Source organism: Melanostigma gelatinosum (genome assembly GCF_949748355.1).
Source record: "Melanostigma gelatinosum genome assembly, chromosome: 7".
NCBI classification, from domain to species: Eukaryota; Metazoa; Chordata; class Actinopteri; order Perciformes; family Zoarcidae; genus Melanostigma; species Melanostigma gelatinosum.
The window spans coordinates 2,057,128-2,075,675 of record NC_136640.1 but is presented as its reverse complement, the minus strand read 5'-3'; the positions used below and the strand labels follow the sequence as shown (position 1 = coordinate 2,075,675).

Below are 18,548 nucleotides of genomic sequence, written 5' to 3'. Positions count from 1 at the left end.
AGACTAAAAATGATGGAAAGCTCCCGTCTTTCCTACGAATGAGGAGAGAAGGTGACCAGCTTAAAGGAGGTTGGTCATAAAGTATGAATACTTTGCTGGTAATCTACTAACAGACTGAGATTCAAGACTTCCTTCATCGCCAAGTTATGTTCCTGCACAGGCACCAACCAGAGCCAAGTGTTTGAAGCAGCAGTTCCTCAAATTCCACTGGATGGAAACATCTTGTCTAACTCTCCCAAAGGTATTTGTCTATTTGTTTTGTTATAGTTTTGTTTTATTGTTTTATTTAACCTTTATTTAGGAACATAAAAGCATTGAGATTTTTAAACTCATTTCCAAGAGGGTCCTGTTCAAGATGGCAGCATAAACGTTACAATCAAGCGCCACCTGAAACTCCAATAATAGACTTTTAAAAAACAGAAGAGAAGAATGTTGAAAAAAACAAACATAAAACAGAGTAAAATTGTTTTTTCCCCGCAAAATTGTGTGTATATATTGCACAGCTTTCAACATGGCAACAGCTGAGCTGGCAGCTGGCAGCTTGCTGCTAACAGTGCTAACAGTGCTAACAGCGCAGACTACGGCAATAGTGCTGACAGAGTTTAACTGAGGGGAACAAAAGGGTGGGGCTACGTTTCCGTGATCAGCTGTAACCACCGTATCAGATATTTTTCCAATTTTTGTAAAAAGAAATTATCAAAGGAATTCAACTTTTTTCTTAATTTTAAAAAAATAGTTTATGTCATTATAACTGTGTTATTCTGGACTAAAGACATGTTTAAGTTCTCTTTACTTCTAGTCATGATGGTTCTGTTTCCATAGAGGACTTTTATTTTGAAATTAAAAACGGGGCCACAGAGAGTAAAACGTGGCCCCTGCTTGGAATACAGCAGTGAGAGTAACGGTCCCGTTTTACTTCCACCAGACGGGGACAGAACAGGGAAACCAGTGGGAGTGGGTGACTGGGAATGTGGTATTCCAGTGCTCAGTGGTTCCGTTGACTTTTGGCTCAGTGTTTCAAAGACGTGGCGCTGGACAGACATTCCAGCCTCGAGGGCACAAAGAGGCTCTTTCAACAGCAGTAATCCTCTGGAGGAGGAGCGGGAACGCTGCCGGATACTGGACTACAGGACCCACAGGTACACACCACACACTGACCCTGTTACACCGATATATGGGGTCAACACGGGGCTTTTATCAAGCTGTGGGTATATTTCAAGACGGAATGAACATCATGCTGTATTGAAGAAGACTTGAAACTAGAGATTGAGACATAAACTCATGTTTACAATGTTTACTGAGGTAATAAATCAAGAGAGAAGTAGAGTCATTTTCTATAGACTTCTATACAACCAGAGGAGTCGCCCCCTGGTGGACACTAGAGAGAATGCAGCTTTAAGACATGAAGCTTTGACTTCACTCGGTTGAACTGGAGGTTGCCGCCATTGTTAAACTACAGTAACCAGCAGCCTTGTAACTGTGTTTTTCGGTGTGTGGATGAAGATTGTTTCTAAAATGGTGCCGATGTAAAGCCTGTTTGAGTTGTAAAGTCTTTATGATCAGAAACACTAAATTCCTCCACTGAAGCTCTTCATGTGAACATGTGTTTGTGTATTAGAATGTGTTAAAAGTTTCCCACAGACAACTAATCGATTATCAATCCATCCAGCAATAAATATGAAATAAATCATGACATCCTATCAGACTGAAGGCTGATGTGGCCTCACAGATCACAGAGCAGGTTCACTCATGAACATCAAGTTATTGTCACCAAAACAAAGCCGACAGCATGTTTCTGTCCTCCGTCCATGAAGGAGGAGCTTTGACTTAATGATAATAATACACATAAACACTCATCTCCACACATTCAGGGTCGCTCACCCTCCTCTCTCTTCTGCTCTGCTCTCATTCAAAGCTTTACAAATCCATCCAGCGTCCTTTTTCTAATACTTCCAGACGTCCACGCAGCTTCTTCATGTGTAGGAATGAACATTGTTGGTGGTAAACTCTGAAAGACGGGAGTGATGGGGAGGAGGAGGAGGAAAGGAAGTGAAGGGGAGAGGAGAGGAGAGGAGAGGAGGGGAGGCTGGGATATCCCTTTGAGTCATGGAAAGTGGTCCAAAGAGCAGAATGAGTGTGTCTTTGTGTTGTCATGCAGCCGCATTAACTCTGGAAACACTCGCTGTACTTCCTGATGGAAAACATGCATAATATCACCGATGAATACACACATTCTCTTTCTTAACCACTGTGTCGTGTCAATTTCTTTTGTTGGGGGATTTTGTTGTTTTATGTATGTATGTATGTATGTATGTATGTATGTATGTATGTATGTATGTATGTATGTATATATATATATATATATGTATACATATATATATATATATACATATATATATATATACACACACATATATATGTACACACACATTATTATTATTGTTATTATTATTTATTTTATTTTATTTGTTGTGGCTCAAGGTGGGGCGGCGCCCTAGCGCCCTCTATTGACCAGCCGCCACCGGTTGAACTCCATATTTGCCAAACACAATCGCATGTGCTATTTATATCCTGTTGTTTTGTGTATCTTGATATATTTTGCAATATCTCTGCAAAGATCATCAAAGTTTCCTTTATAGTCTACGACACACACATCATAGTGCATTAGTGAGCTCACAGTGTGTGTGTGTGTGTGTGTGTGTGTGTCCCAACAGGCCAGGTGAAGATGAGGAGCAGCAGCCAAAACACCATGACATCACCCTTTACAAGGCTGCTGCCTCTCTGCCAAAACCCTTCGTTACTATAGCAACTCCACAGTGAAAACACTGTGTGTGTGTGTGTGTGTGAGTAACTGCAGCATATGCCTTAGAGCTGGTTAGATGTTGTAAAACGTCATATTAAGCCAACAGTGCCTCTCAGACTGCTCTTCTGTCAGCGTGTGAGAGAATGTGAGAGACGTCTCTGTTTGGGGATGAATCGCCGGCCTGAAGGCTCACTGCTGATAGAAGACAGAGACAATGAAGGGAGGAAATGATGGGGGAGGACAAAGAAAGGGAGAGGAATCTGCAAAGGTCATATCCCAATCTGCAGATGAAACGCATTCTGATTGGCTGCCTGATCTGTGTGTGCGCGTGTGTGCGTGTGCGTGTGTGTGTGTGTGTGTGTGAGTTGTACATGCTGCAGCTGTTGGGAGAGGCGGCTACAGTAGATTGTACAGCTGTTTGTGTGAATAACAAAGTGGAGGGAGCAGTCAGTAACCTCTGTCGTCCTGATGAGCTGCTCATTCTCACGGCTTCTTCCTCCGTCAGTAACGTGGTTCATCATCCCTCTGAATGTCATCACACTCACATAAACTACACCGTACAAACTATGTCCATGACACTGTACACTACACAGTACACTACACAGTACACTACACAGTACACGACACCGTACACTACACCGTACACTACACCGTACACTACACAGTACACGACACCGTACACTACACAGTACACTACACAGTACACTACACAGTACACGACACCGTACACTACACAGTACACTACACCGTACACTACACCGTACACGACACTGTACACTACACAGTACACTACACAGTACACTACACCGTACACTACACGACACTGTACACTACACCGTACACTACACGACACTGTACACTACACAGTACACTACACCATACACTACACCGTACACTACACAGTACACTACACAGTACACTACACCGTACACTACACAGTACACTACACAGTACACGACACCGTACACGACACCGTACACTACACAGTACACGACACCGTACACTACACCGTACACTACACCGTACACTACACAGTACACTACACAGTACACTACAACCGTACACTACACCGTACACTACACAGTACACGACACCGTACACAACACCGTACACTACACAGTACACTACACAGTACACGACACCGTACACGACACCGTACACTACACAGTACACTACACCGTACACGACACCGTACAGTACACTACACAGTACACTACACAGTACACTACACAGTACACTACACCGTACACTACACCGTACACTACACAGTACACTACACAGTACACTACACCGTACACGACACTGTACACTACACAGTACACTACACAGTACACTACACAGTACACGACACCGTACACGACACCGTACACTACACCGTACACGACACTACACAGTACACTACACAGTACACTACACCGTACACTACACAGTACACTACACAGTACACTACACCGTACACTACACAGTACACTACACAGTACACTACACAGTACACGACACCGTACACGACACCGTACACTACACAGTACAGTACACTACACAGTACACTACACAGTACACTACACCGTACACTACACAGTACACTACACCGTACACTACACAGTACACTACACAGTACACTACACAGTACACTACACTTAAATTTTTTAAATTACAGCATGAATCATCAAAGCAGATGGTTTCTCTATATTTGGTTTCTAATACTTGTGATATTACACACAATAGTAAACCCACCACCCTAATTATTGTTCATTCAGCAGCTCAGTGCAAAGACGAAGCCTTCAGTTTTTGCTGAATGCGGTCAAATGGTGTCACCTTTAAATAAATGGCCATGAACCAATCAGCACTCACGGAGGTCAATCACCACTCAAACTGCTCCACACTGAGAACGATGCTGATGTAGGAGCTGAGTGGATGTGATGCAAAGTGCCTGACTCCTACTCCACATTTAGGAAACCAGCATTTGCACATCTCCCCCTCTATGAATGCACTCACGTCCAATGAGGTATTTTACACTAACGCCGCCATAATGAAATAACAAGCTCATCACAGTCCTCTGGTGGGGACATCCTACAAGGGTGCAAGGAAACCTGCAAGATCACCTTCAAGGCGACGAGTGTATCGCTGACAGCAGAAGAGGAGCACCTCGAGGAGCCAGACCCAGAGAGGTTCTGGATGGATGGGTGTGTGGTTGAGGGTGATGTGATGGGGGGGGGGTTAGATAGAGTCCCTCTGTGCTCGGCCTGATTATGCTCTCAACAGAATGAGCTCACACAACAAAGGATTTATTATCACGAGCTAGAGAGTCGCTGCGGTCTGGGAACTCCGTACGGCCGTTTTTCTTCTGCCAGGCGCCCGAAAAATGTGGCCCGGCTCTGCTCCGGTCGGGAGGTTCAAACAACAGCCGGCCTGTTGGGTCTCTGTGTCTCTGCCTCTCACAGGCCCACGCTGTAGCTGCTTTACCCTCCATCTCCAACCTCTGTCCTCCACTCCTTTACCGCTGTCCATCTGTGCTTCAGGGTGAGCCCAGGTCAAAGGCACTGCTTGTGTTTAAAATGATTTTAAACGTTTTAAAGAAGAAATAACGTAAGAAATGACTCAATTCAAAGCTCGAGAGGTTTAGCTGCTTCAGCCCCACTGTGTCTGATCTGACCAGCTGATGGTGGCTAATGCTAACAGACATAATTATACAAAACATCGTTTAATAGTTTAGTCTCATGACATGATGCAACGTAATCACTATCGCCCAACACTGTATTGTTATATATGTATGAGATTACATGTTATTGTATTATGTTCTATTGTACAATGCTACACAGCATAATGGAAAGTGTCTTGTGCAATAATTCAATCGGTGCAATATATATGTACATAGCTATGTTGCTGTTTAACTTTATTTCAATTTTTTGTCATGTTTTTTTTCTTATACTCACAAAATATGGAACGATGCACACAGTTCAGAAAAGTAGCATTTAGTCTGTAATTTCAACCATAGGCTCGACACTCAAAGCGCAATTAAATCGTTTTCGATGAAATAGAAATTGTAAAACAACCAGGCTGCTGCTACTTTACAGGCAAAGTTATCCTGAAGTAATAACACATCACATCTTAAAGCAGACATGAAGGATTTTCTTTCTGGTCTTTCAGAGGCAGCAGAACAAGCGGAAACCATAAAACTGGCATTCTATCGTAAAATATACGGCAAACATGAATAAACTCCAACATGCTGCAGAAACCAACTGTGTCGGGCTTCACAGAGAGCTCAACTTCCAGAGCGGGAAACATCCAGAAGATCCCACGAAGGACAAAGACAACACATTATATTCACTGATGAAGGCCGTGAGAGCAGCAGCTCATTAATTCAGCTCCGCGTTTAGTTTGTTTGCTGAGTGCATTCTTGGGTTATCGCAGTAAAAACACAAAAAAATGATCCGGAAACCAACGTCCTCCAATCAAAACTACCAACCTCACGCTATGAAAACAATGATGTTGTTCGGCCATCATTTATTCAGTCACCGATAGTGGTGCTCATATTATCCAGACTGTAAATCAGAAGTGGTTTGTGGAATGCTGTTTTGAAGCCTTGAGTTTGGCATTTTGGTCGTCGCCATCTTTTTTTTTTTTTGCAACCAGAAGTGACACAAGAGGGTGAAGCTAAGCACAACAAAACTTTCATCAAGTAAAAACAAACTCTGAAAGAGTTAAAGTTGTAATACGAAAACACGGACAACGCCGTGGTAACTGCCTGTCAATCACTGTGTAGCCCCGCCCTGAAGCATCCCCTGCTTTATGGTCTGTGTGACTCTAAATGGACCATAATGTACTAAATGAACATCATGCTGTATTGAAGAAGACTTGAAACTAGAGATTGAGACATAAACTCATGTTTACAATGTTTACTGAGGGAATAAATCAAGAGAGAAGTAGAGTCATTTTCTCATAGACTTCTATACAACCAGAGGAGTCGCCCCCTGGTGGACACTAGAGAGAATGCAGCTTTAACACATGAAGCTTTGACTTCACTCTGATATTATCAAACTTAACCACAAGAAACCAAGTTTCACTCCAAAGAACTCCAAATATGTAAAGCCATTTTAGTACAATATTAGCCAATACATTAACCAAATCATTTTTGCGGTTCTTTCTGATATTTCCAGGAGCTTCAACACGATGAATTAATATAATAACAGCATGATACAAGAAGTATCCTTTGCAAATCATGACATAAAAGAATTTCCCTGCTTTTTAAAATCAGAACGGCACTCTAAAGATAACAGTAGCTCTGATCAAACTGTCTGACATCACAAACAGCATGTGAACAACGTGTCAAGCTTCTACTTTACCTGGTGGAGTGCTGGTTGTAGGTGTGTGTGTGTGCGCGCAGTGGTGTTCCAGTAACACCACAGGACTACACAAACACACTGCTCTCTCTCTCTCTCTCTGCCTACACACACACACACACACACACTGTCTGTCGCTGTCATAACACACACTGGGCTAAAGCCATGTGGCTGCTGACACACACTGTCTGACTGGCTGCTGCTGGTCGCCTCCCTCTTGACTTGCATGCTCACTCTTTCCCACTCTCTCTTTTTTGCCTTTACTCACACGCACACACACACACACACACACACACACCTTAAACACATGCACCCTGCGGCCGTTCCTGGTCCGGTCAGCCTCGCCCCAGCACGAGGGGACACAAGGCGTCCATTCTTTCGGATAAAGAAATGCTGTGTTGTTCATGAAAGACCTGCAGAATGTTGGGACTCGAAGGTAAAGTAGGTGGTGAAAGAGGAGTGGAGTACAGTGAGGGGGTGGGGGTCATGTATTCTCTCACACTGGAGCTACTGTTACTCTGAACCACATCATCCCATGTTCACCCCTCAGCACTGAGTCTGCTCTAATGAACGGCTTCTGTATCATTTAAACACATTTTATGTCGTGTTTGAGTCACAGAAATGAAATAGGAGCAGGAAGGTCAGAGCGGCGGCCATTTTTATGTGTACTGTTGTAGCGGGTTAGCTTCCGTATAAACTAAACTGACTTACAACAAGCGGAGGACTCACTGAGCTCAGGCTTTGCAGTGAACAGTGGAGTAACGTTAGGAAGCGTAGTACAACTTAACAACTTAGTGTTTCATCCACACACTCCTGTGACAGCGTAGGAAGGCACATTGCTAACAGATGAGTGTTTTCTGGAACCAGTTTAGCATTTAAATTAGTAATTTCACAAACTAGCTCGCTAACCATCAGGCAGCTGGCTGGTTAGCTAGCTTGCTAATTTCACCATGCTTTGATGCTACACTAGTGCACAACAAGTCTAACGGTCCCCTCTGCCTCACCCGCTGCCGCTCCGGAGAAGGACAAGCTAACAAGCTAACAAGCTAACTCGCTAACTAGCAGACAGCTGGCCAGTTAGCTAGCTCGCTAATTCCACCATGCTTTAATGCTACACTGGTTACAGACAATTACCAACTAACTAACTAACTAACAGAATAACCTAGTCTGAGCACTAGTGGAGCAACAAATCATAAAACTCACGGATCGGAGTAAAAAGAAAAAAGCATGCAAATATTGCCGCCAATACGAATAACCGATCATTGATCCATATTAACAGATATAGATCCCTTTGTTGTTTGTTTATAGCAGCTGGTCTACAAGGATTCATCCGTCCAAAAAATAATTTCAACATCTCTGAAGACAGTGAACCATCAAAAATACTAAATATTATACTTTTACTTTGTTATTGTAATTTATAGTGGGTTTTTTTCGTCATAAAAACACACAATTAAAATGAATAGGAAATCAAATATTGTATTTTTATTGATTAAAACGAATCTCATCATTATCATTTTTAACGATGTCTAATAATGAGCTTAGAGCTCGTGTTAGGAAGTTAAACAGCTCATAATTCATCTTAATATCTATTTTATATTCATGTGAAAACATCCTTCAAACTACTGGATTTATTCTAGTGCTCAAAAAACAAATGTAAATGGTCTATTATTAACGAGTGACAAGTGTTCAGTGCTTTGGTTCCACCTTTCAATCGGCTGTTGTTTCTTTACACTAAACTCGAGAGCTGCAAATGTGTGTGTGTGCTTCTGTCTTTCTTTGGGTTTTTTTGCCCTGAGTCCAGACTTAGAGACTCTGTGTAATGCCAGGCTTCTCTTTCAATTGGCCCCAGTAAATGTACAGTAATGTAAACACTCCCACCCATTAATATGGCCATAAACTGTTTTTTGAGCACATATTGTAAGATTCTATTACACACGTTTATTTTATTGGATCCCATTGACCTTCTGCTCAGGAGCTTCAGGACAGCGACTGCAGACAAATTAAAGGAGAAACCAACCTTCAGTGACGTAGTAAAGTGTTGGTGTTAGTAGTGTTGGCCCAACAGACCCTTTTCACGGCAGCCATGTTGACTTGTCGTTGCAGAGTAAACACAGGTGTGTATTTAATGACATTATTATGGCCCGTATACGTCTCTGCTAGAGACCTGTCAATCAGCGTGTAGCCCCGCCGTAAAGCATCCCCTGCTTTATGGTCTGTGTGACTCTAAATGGACCATAATGTACTAAATGAACATCATGCTGTATTGAAGAAGACTTGAAACTAGAGATTGAGACCATAAACTCATGTTTACAATGTTTACTGAGGTAATAAATCAAGAGAGAAGTAGAGTCATTTTCTATAGACTTCTATACAACCAGAGGAGTCGCCCCCTGGTGGACACTAGAGAGAATGCAGCTTTAACACATGAAGCTTTGGCTTCACTTTTCCGATCCTGGATCTTCAGCGCTTTACTCACTATATGCTCCAGAGAATCAACATAAATAGAATTCAAATGGCCAGACGGAGTCACAACACAAGACTGAGGTCATAAAAACATGTACATCCACAATGTAGTGCAAACGCTGAGGGACGTGTGTTGCTGTGCAAAGTCGCTCGTGCAGAGAAGTGAAATAATTCTGTAATGCTCATTCACATTAGATAAAAAGAGAGTAAAAGTAACGGCGTGTGTAAGAGCCATTTTGTTGTTTTTGTTTAACCTCCCACCACATGGGGCGTAGTGGCGCTGTGAGTCAGGCCACAGGTAATATAATCAGTGGGGTCATTGGACACAGGTGTTGCTCATAGGTGTATGATGTAACGAAGGCGAATGTTATGATTTATTGGTTTTATGGAGAAATGCATAACTGAAGAGAAAGTGGTGAACTCTGATTATGAGAGAAATAAAATAGCTATATTGGAAACTGGACTACGTTATTTATGACACGCGTCAGGACAAGCATTACAGAAACCACAGTGACTTTATTGGGACGCAACGGTCACTACACCGTGTTCTACGTCTACAGTACAGTACAGCTGGTTGCTCTCTGACCAAACTGGATCCGCTATAACATCATTTAGCCCAAATTCCAGCTGTAACTGCATGCATCTGTACTGATCTGGAAAGGCTTCTTTTTGATTTACATGTCTAACATTCCTGCCGGGCTGGGTGGGACTTATCATGATTTATATGTATTTATAAGTGCCCTCATCATCTGTCAGCTTAAATCACACAGCTGGGCTGTTGCAGAGGCGATCATCCCAACCAAACCGTCTGAGACGAATTCAACCCGTTTACTCAAATGTGACTCTGATGCCGGTTATGGCAGCTGGTGGGAGATCTTCTCTGCAGACACTTCAAATTGCACAGATTGTAACTGCTGTAAATATATCAATGTGGGCTGATGAGTTAATCCCCACTGAGATGTCTTCTTTCAAAACTCCCTTTCTTGCTCAATGCTCAATTCACCTCCCACCATGACGTCTGTATTCCCACACGTCCCGCTGCTCAGCAATGCCACAACGATGCACGACGGTCGGTTCTGAAGCTGAGTGTTGCAGAGTTCTCCCTGTAGCATTAGTTTGTAGGTATTCCTTCTCAACTGGACATTTGTGTTGGCAGTAAGCAGTGAGCTCACACGTCTCCATTGGGAAACGACATATTAGTTGCTGCTTCCTGGCCTCCAACTGTGCTATTGATAGAGGTCACATGTTTTTATTGGCCCGAGGTCTAAACCGGCCCCATTTTATTTTTGGTTCGGATACACAGGCTATTTATTCATCGACCACATTTCTGTTAAAGTAAATATGACGTATTTCTGTGGATGGAGCATAGGGGGAGGCACAATCACGTTAGGTAACACTGGGTAAGAAATGTATCTCAATATCGTCACTCACTCCTCTGGCCGGCGAGCATGTTAGCCGATTCCTACGCCGCTGGCAGACCGCTCTGCCGGGAGGAGAGCAGACGGCCGCTCCAGAGAGGACGACTAGTTAGCGAGATAACTAGTCTTGGAAGCGCCCGCCTGCTCTCCTCCCGAAGAACTATCAACAGCTTTCACATTACGCATTTGATCCGTTGGTAATATATATAACATATATATAATATATATCGCTAAGTGGTCCTTTAAAGGTGCAAGATCAGAGATTGGAAGCATTCCTATTGCCTCTCAACGACTCAACATGTTGGCGGCTCGCAGCTAACGATGCTAACAACGCTAGCAGTAATAATAGTTTAGCCTATTAGCAACATTTCTCGATAATACATATTGATATTGCCGTTTTAAGGATGCAAGATCCGAGATTGGAAACATTTCCATTGCATCACGGTGGCTCGCAGCTAACGATGCTAACAGCGCTAATGGTGCTGCAAAACCGCTGAAAGAGTGTTAACCTGAGGGGTTGTTTGCTGCGATATTAATGTCAACTACAGCTCCTTTAAGTGAGGCGCGGCTGGTGAACAGAAGGCTATGCAGCGACAAATCGTGTGCAAGATTACCCAGAGCAGCTTTAACATGCACGCAGGGAACATACAAACAGACCTGCATGTGATTGTGTCCTTTATGTTTCACTCTTAGCATCCGTCTGGATGAACAGACGCCTCATATCCTCGTTGTTGAAGCAGTAAAAGAGGCAGCAGACAGTAGCACTGCATGGACGAGCCTCCAGGTAACCACAAACCACCTAAAGGCCAAAGGTCCACTTCTCTTTTATGTGAACACACACACACACACACACACACTTAGCATAAACAGACATCAGAAACAGTAAAAGCTCTCTCGCTCCTTTCATCTTTAATGAAAAGCATATTTGGTTCTGCCCCCCCCACCCACGTGCCCATTGGAACCCTCACGTCTTTATAGAGACATACAGCAGCAGCGCTGCAGGGCTGAGCTGAGGGAAGCGCTCATTATGAACATCAAAGCTGTGGATGGGCGCTGACTTGATCCTGGGAGATGATTGGAGTATCTCACTCAGGGAACAAACAAAAAAAGGTTGGACGCAGGATGGAAATTAAATTTCCAAGCGATTCAGGGCCTGGCACAGGGAGGAGGGGGCTGTAAAGATTTGAAGGAAATGGGTCATCATTTGTGTTGCCAGGATGTGTTTGCAGATGATGGGTGGTGGATCAGACTCCCACATGTTGCCCCTGAAGCCCCCCGAGGGGCCATCTTTCTGTAGGAAGCTGTTGTGGGCCCACAGTGTTAAATTTTATTTTTATTGAACAACACCGTCGCTGAGTCTCCCCCCCCCCCACAATAACTTCCACGTCAATCTTTGTGTCATGCTTTCAACGCTGAAATGTTGTTCCCGTTTTGAGACAATGGCCAGCGGTGGTTTATGTGGAGACAAAAGTCCGGGAGTGCTGCTGTTCTGAGGGATTACTGAGAGTTTAGCTGCAGGCATCGCTTCTTTATGATGGGAGTCTGAGCCTCTGAGACGGAGAGCAGGGAAGCAGCAGAGCACCAGTGCCACCTAGTGCTGCTCAGCAACCTGCTTCATGCTGCACATGTTAACTGTGATGGGAGACACCAATCAGAGAGATGTGTGGTCCTCCCTCTGCTTCTTCTCCTTTTAATACACTTTAATAACAAACTATATTTTGATGTCAACAGAGACCTTATTTTTCTGCAAAGATTGAATATTTTTGATGTGGATAAATAAGTAGTTTATATTGCGTTATATATTTAATTCATTCTTTGTAGGTTTGGCCCAAAATTTGGGTGCAAGATTAATTAATGCAAGATTTGTTGATAATTTTTGTTGATAATTATAAATCAACACGACGTAAACCTTTGACCCATCTGATGAACATAACAACAAACAGTAGTCGGGGTCCCTCAGGGGTCTATATTAGGACCAGGTTTATTTAGTATATCTTAACGATCTTCCTCAAGATCTTTCTTCATGTTGTGGCGTGTTTAAAACCAGACTTTTGGCTAAAATCAGCACAAAGGTGTCGAGACCAATGCTTGCCTTGTTCACTATTTATTGCGTTAATCCTGCTGATTCTATTCATGATCTCACGCTGATGGACTATTACGTAATGTGTTGTTTCATGGTTAGCTTCTAGAGCTAACTCTGGTGCAGCTAGTTTTAATTGTGCACTATTACAGCAAAGCTGGATTTTCCTGTCAGAAGCACTGAATACGTTCAATTTAAACGACTGGAAAAGTTACACACAAACACTTCATTCTGTTCAATTTGACACGATCAGGTTTTATAAAGTGAACTGAACCTGGATGTAGCGAGTCGGTGTGAGAAGAGAGATCAGCTGACCGGCTGCTGTTTGAACGCTGGCAGAGAAGAAAGTTCACATACGGATACAGAATTCCTCCGATATCGTCTGTGTCGGTCCGTCACTGCTCGTAATGCAGACGAGTCAGTAACTGCAACTGTGTTTCGTCCTTTATGAAGTCTTTTTTTAAAGTATAAACCGTGTCTCCATGGGTCCGTAGGTCTTTACGTTTTAAGCGTGTGGTTTAGTTGCCTCAACCCAACTGTTGGTTTTGTTGTCTAAACCTAAATGTTGGTTTTGTTGCCTAAACCCAACTGTTGGTTTTGTTGCCTCAACCCAACTGTTGGTTTTGTTGTCTAAACCTAAATGTTGGTTTTGTTGCCTAAACCCAACTGTTGGTTTTGTTGCCTCAACCCAACTGTTGGTTTTGTTGCCTCAACCCAACTGTTGGTTTTGTTGCCTCAACCCAACTGTTGGTTTTGTTGCCAAAACCTAAATTTTGGTTTTGTTGTCTAAACCTAAATGTTGGTTTTGTTGTCTAAACCTAAATGTTGGTTTTGTTGCCTAAACCTAAATGTTGGTTTTGTTGTCTCAACCCAACTGTTGGTTTTGTTGCCAAAACCTAAATGTTGGTTTTGTTGTCTCAACCCAACTGTTGGTTTTGTTGTCTCAACCCAACTGTTGGTTTTGTTGCCAAAACCTAAATGTTGGTTTTGTTGTCTAAACCTAAATGTTGGTTTTGTTGCCTAAACCTAAATGTTGGTTTTGTTGTCTCAACCCAACTGTTGGTTTTGTTGCCAAAACCTAAATGTTGGTTTTGTTGTCTCAACCTAACTGTTGGTTTTGTTGTCTCAACCCAACTGTTGGTTTTGTTGCCAAAACCTAAATGTTAGTTTTGTTGTCTCAACCCAACTGTTGGTTTTGTTGCCAAAACCTAAATGTTGGTTTTGTTGTCTCAACCCAACTGTTGGTTTTGTTGTCTCAACCCAACTGTTGGTTTTGTTGCCAAAACCTAAATGTTGGTTTTGTTGTCTAAACCTAAATGTTGGTTTTGTTGTCTCAACCCAACTGTTGGTTTTGTTGCCAAAACCTAAATGTTGGTTTTGTTGTCTCAACCCAACTGTTGGTTTTGTTGCCAAAACCTAAATGTTGGTTTTGTTGTCTCAACCTAAATGTTGGTTTTGTTGTCTCAACCTAACTGTTGGTTTAGTTGCCTCAACCTAGCTGTTGGTTTAGTTGCCTCAACCTAACTGTTGGTTTAGTTGTCTCAACCTAACTGTTGGTTTAGTTGTCTCAACCTAACTGTTGGTTTAGTTGTCTCAACCTAACTGTTGGTTTAGTTGTCTCAACCTAACTGTTGGTTTAGTTGTCTCAACCTAACTGTTGGTTTAGTTGTCTCAACCTAACTGTTGGTTTAGTTGTCTCAACCTAACTGTTGGTTTAGTTGTCTCAACCTAACTGTTTCTCACTTTCTCTCCCCCTCTTTCTCACACTCTCACTCTCTCTCTTTGACACACTTCTGGGGAAAAGTGTCACCTCCCAGTGGCTCTCAGGAACAGCTGCACCAACAGGTGAGAGTGTTAAATGACATGAAACAACTGTGGATGACCCTCCAATCAGAATATAAAGCCACATGACGCCATAGTAACTGTTGCCACAGGAAGTCCTTTCCATGGTGGAGGAGAGTTAATAACTATTCGTGAACATGAGCGACTCAAAGCCAGAAACCAGAGCAGGAAGTCTCAAACTAGTGATGTTGTCAAGTATAACGTGTTGCTCCTCAGACAACGAATGGAAACGGATTTTAAGTTTTCTATCACCATAAAAACAGCCGACTGTACAGAAGAAGTGGACGTAGTTGTCGTGACGTCACTGGACTGATGTTTTGAAGCAGCGAGTTTGGCATTGTGGTCGTCGCCATCTTGTTTTTTTGCAGCCAGTGAACAGGAAGTGACCATATTTGGACTGCGGAGGAGTGACGTAGAGACGCCGTATACGTCTCTGGTGGAGACCTGTCAATTTTATTTATGTTAGTTTAAAAAATATTAGTCATGCATATTTTTGAATATAATTACAGTAAACTACAATAACTTAAAAAAAATCTCAATTTAAGAATCAGAATCAGAAGTTCGATATTAAATATTCTTATTTTTAATGCAATCGTTAACTGTTCTAAACTGCCACAACAAACATTTTATTTTCTACAAAACAAATAGGGAGGCGCTTGGCTGGAAAACTATTTCAAAGGAGTACATTATTAAAACAAAGTTTGAGAGCCACTGACCAATAATTAATTTTAATTCATCGTCTTCCTTAACACTTGATAAGGATACAAAATGTGAGTTTTAGCACTCTGGTTTTTAGATTTGGAGAGTTCATGTTGCCGTAGTTCCCCTTTAAGTAGCTGGTCTCTACTTTGTAAACAAACCAAAGCCACTGAATAAGATGACACACACACGACAGAAACAATTAATCCATTGTTGTCAATCGGCAACTTGATTAATCGGTTTGAGAAAAAAACTGAACTGATTATCTGTGAGTTGTGGACAAAACAAGACATTTGAGGTTTTGGGAAACACTTTTCAACATTTTATCACATTTTATAGACCAAACAACTCATCGATATATCAGGAAAATAACCAACAATAAAAAAAAATAACCGCCTCAGAAACAATATTGTTGTCACTGTGGAATATTTCTCAAGCTTAAAGCGACTAAAGTTAAGGGCTATTTGATCTTAACGGTTGTTTTTAGTGGATTCAGTGGATTCATGAAAAACCTAAAAGGTCATGATGAAGACACACAGATGTGGACAGAATAACTAATAACAGGCTACTTGCTAGCGTCTGACAGCAGTAAACCTTCAGTGTCTGTTCCTGTGAATCTCTAATTATCACCTCGGTGTCACCAAACACACAGCGAGCAGCTCTTCCCTTTGAACTGCAGACAGAAGCAACATGTTGCTGCTGCACTTTGAAGAAACGGGACCTGATGCATGTGGACCGAAGACTTATTCAACATCTGTCAGTTTCATTCATCTCATGAGGATTCTATTGATTTATTAGGATCACATATCGGTGCTTTCGCTCTTTTCTTTCTCTGTTTAGTTTATTTCTCTAAGGAACACACATCACTTCCTGTGAGCCAGAGCTTATCTAACCAGGCAGAAGAAACCAACTACGAGATTTTTCCAGTAAATGTCACTCATTAGTTCTGTAACTAGAGTATGTGAGGAAGAACTTGTCCAGTATGGTAGAAGAAGAAGGATTATAGTGGTATTAGTACTGTAAACAGGACACTAGAGTATACGATGACTGAATAAAACATAAACTCCACTGGGATAATTTTCTTACCTTGAATCTCACTTTCTTGAGCATCATGCTTGAATCCAGGCGAGTGACGAAGATGAGACGTTAAACAAAACTTCTCCAAACTCCCATTCAGTTACATGAAAACAAACAAAAACAGCCTTTTCTAAGAAGTGGAAATCCTCCCGACTGAGCTCCAGGGTCGCCCTGCTCTCCTCCTGTGAGACCCGTCACAAAGATAATCAGCCGGCTCATTCATTCAGAAAACAGACACGCCCACTTCTTTATGACTGGAGGGCTGCTATTAACACCCCTCCCCCTCCTCCTCCACCACCCCACAGTCCTAATATGGGAGGTGGTAAGCTCTCTTGAACTCGCCCTGTCTGACCCTCTAAAGACCCCCCCCCCCCCCCCCCCACCACACAGACTCTTCATTTCCCAGCATTCACCCATCTGTCGGCCCCAAGCGTCTCAGCCCCTCCTTCCAGAACGTGCTGGTTTCCTTTAAACTTCATTAACAACACAGTAATAAAAGAATCATCTGGAAAACATGAGCCACAGCATCTGAAAGCGCTGAAGATCCAGGATCGGAAAAGTGAAGCAAAAGCTTCATGTGTTAAAGCTGCATTCTCTCTAGTGTCCACCAGGGGGCGACTCCTCTGGTTGTATAGAAGTCTATAGAAAATGACTCTACTTCTCTCTTGATTTATTACCTCAGTAAACATTGTAAACATGAGTTTATGTCTCAATCTCTAGTTTCAAGTCTTCTTCAATACAGCATGATGTTCATTTAGTACTTTATGGTCCATTTAGAGTCACACAGACCATAAAGCAGGGGATGCTTTAGGGCGGGGCTACACAGTGATTGACAGGTCTCTAGCAGAGACGTATACGCCGTCTCTACGTCACTTCCTGTTCACTGGTTGCAAAACAAGATGGCGACGGCTTTCTATCTAAAAGAAACTCCAACACCAAGCAACTCAATGAGCACACAGCTAATACATGCTAATGGTTAGCAATTTAGCGACCTCATGCTACCCACACAAACAGTCATTTAGAAAAGCTGAGGCTCCAACAGTTTAAGCGTTATCACTTTACAACCAAAACTCACTGACCCAGCCGCCGAAGGGGAAACAAACCGCCATCAATCATCACGTCTTACCTTTGATGTTTCGTGATCCAAAGTTGTGTTCAAGGGGAAACTCAACTGCTTCAATGTGTCTGAATCACTTGTGGGTTCATGCCACACGTCTTTGTCTCCATCTAGTGGATGAATTATGTTACTACACTAAATCTAAAGGCTCTGAGATGGAATAAAGTCCAGAGGAGGCGATCGTACAGCTTCCGTCAGAACATTAAAGAAACGGTTGATGAATAAACCAGGTGTGTAATGTTCTTCCAATTGTATCTGTTTTGTTTGTCCCATCTGAAATCATGAATGTAAATTTAATATGCTAGGCTGAACTTCATTTATAGGTTCTTTCAACGAACTCCACATTATATTCTGTAGCATTACGTACATTTATATTATACTAGTTCTGTATTTATATTGTACATAGTTGGTTATTTATATTGTAGAGCCGTAACTTGTTATTTTACTGGATAATCTAAACCTTTATTTGCTGTTCAGCCTTCAGGTTGAACCGCTCACAGGGCTTTGTTAGATGTGACTGCAGACACGAGTACGAGGATGTAAGACTTGAGCGTGTTTGATCGGGTGGGAAACACCGAGGATCAGACGGAGTCATGAAGCATGTCGAGAACGACCTGAGGCTCCGTGTTCAATCTGGCTTCAGTGACCCTCAGTTAAAGCTGATGCACGAGGTCACGAGCTTAAAGCTTTGCTTAGTCAGCAGATTTAA

The 18,548-nt window shown here is 42.4% G+C and overlaps 1 protein-coding gene across 1 annotated transcript in view; it reads right to left on the bottom strand.

Annotated features, from left to right (window-relative positions):
- Positions 1–7,232, bottom strand: part of phldb1b (pleckstrin homology-like domain, family B, member 1b) — a 73,400-nt gene extending 66,168 nt beyond the window's left edge. The window contains exon 1 of the mRNA XM_079272040.1: positions 7,147–7,232. The gene's annotated coding sequence lies outside the window, so the exon portion shown is untranslated. The remainder of the gene's footprint in view (positions 1–7,146) is intronic.
- Positions 7,233–18,548: the final 11,316 nt, after the last annotated feature.